The sequence below is a fragment of the Artemia franciscana genome, chromosome 6 (genome assembly GCF_032884065.1).
Source record: "Artemia franciscana chromosome 6, ASM3288406v1, whole genome shotgun sequence".
NCBI classification, from domain to species: Eukaryota; Metazoa; Arthropoda; class Branchiopoda; order Anostraca; family Artemiidae; genus Artemia; species Artemia franciscana.
The window spans coordinates 36,568,702-36,570,184 of NC_088868.1; positions in this window are offsets into that span (position 1 = coordinate 36,568,702).

The following is a 1,483-nucleotide window of genomic DNA, read 5'->3' on the forward strand; positions in this document are numbered from 1 at the left end:
GTGGGGGGGGGTATTTTCCAGGGAAATTAACGCTTAGAACCACCAACGAGCCCAGAGTCCTCAGGACAAGGACTGCAAGTTAGACAATTTGCTCATTTTTTACACAAGTATAGGCCTATGCTGTCGAGAAGGGTTCTAGGTATTTACCCCCGGTGTTTACCCCCCCTCCTCCATAAAATACTATGTGTTAAACATACATAGTATAAAACATATACTAAGTGTAAAAAATGAACGGATTGTCTAACTTACAGCCCTTGTCCCGAGGACTCTGGGGTGGTGGACATCCCCATAGAAATAATTAGTGGGCCTTTCATTAATTCTAAACAAAATAGCTCTCTTTCAATTTTTGTCAGATATTTTTTGGGGAAAGACAGGCTTGGATGGCTGGCTGCCCTCCATTCACTTTTGACTCTTAAAAAGGGCAGTAAAACGTGTGAATTCCAATGAAATGAGGTCCTTCCGATCGCAAGTTTATACGGCTACCCGTTCCATGTGAACCTTATATGTCCCAGGCATAACTTACAACCCTTGCTCATGGGCTCTGGGGGATTTTGTCCACCCTAAAGACATTGTTACATGATTTTTTTGTTATTTCTTACAAAATGTGTATCTCAATATTTCAATTGAATGCGTGTTAGGAACAGAGGATATCAGGGAGGGGGGCTAACTGCTTTCCATCATGTTTGACTCTAAAAAAGGAGCTAGAACTGTACATTTCAACTCAAATCAATCTCTTCTAAAGTTCACATGATCACTCCTTCTATGAAAACGTTAAATAACCCTGGGACATAACTTATAACCCTGGGGCATAACTTTCAACCCTTATTCCAGTCTCTAGAGGATTTCTTCCTTCCGAAAGGTCTTATTATATGATATTTGGACTCTTTTTAACCAAATGGTTATCTCAAAAATTTTGATGCACTTCTAGAAAATAGGACATAGGGGGGGGGGGGATATCTATGATCACTTTCACTCTTAAAAAAGTACTAGAACATCTGATTTCCAATCCAATGAGCCACCTTCGAAGTTTATAATGCCGCAATTTCCATAAGAACCTTATTTACCCAAGGGGCATAACTTACAACCTTTACGCCGAGGGCTGGTGGGGGGGATGTAAACTTCAGAGACATAATATTCAACTACGCTGAACAAAATGCCCATCTCCGAATTTTTATTAGATGTGTTTTAGGAATTGACAGGCGTGGGGGGGGGGCTTGTTGCCTTCTAATCTATTTTGACTATTAAGAGAGGTCCTTTCAATTTCCAATCGAATGAGCCTTAATGACAAGAAATGGCCATCTCAAAATTTCTATCAGATACATTTTGGGAAAATACGAGGTGGGGAGGGGGGTGGAATCCACCCTTCGATCACTTTGAATCTTAAATAGCCTTACTAGAATTTCTGATGACCAATCCAATGACCCTCTCCAAATTTTATACGACCATCCTTTCTATTAAAACATTATATGCCCCAGGGCATAAT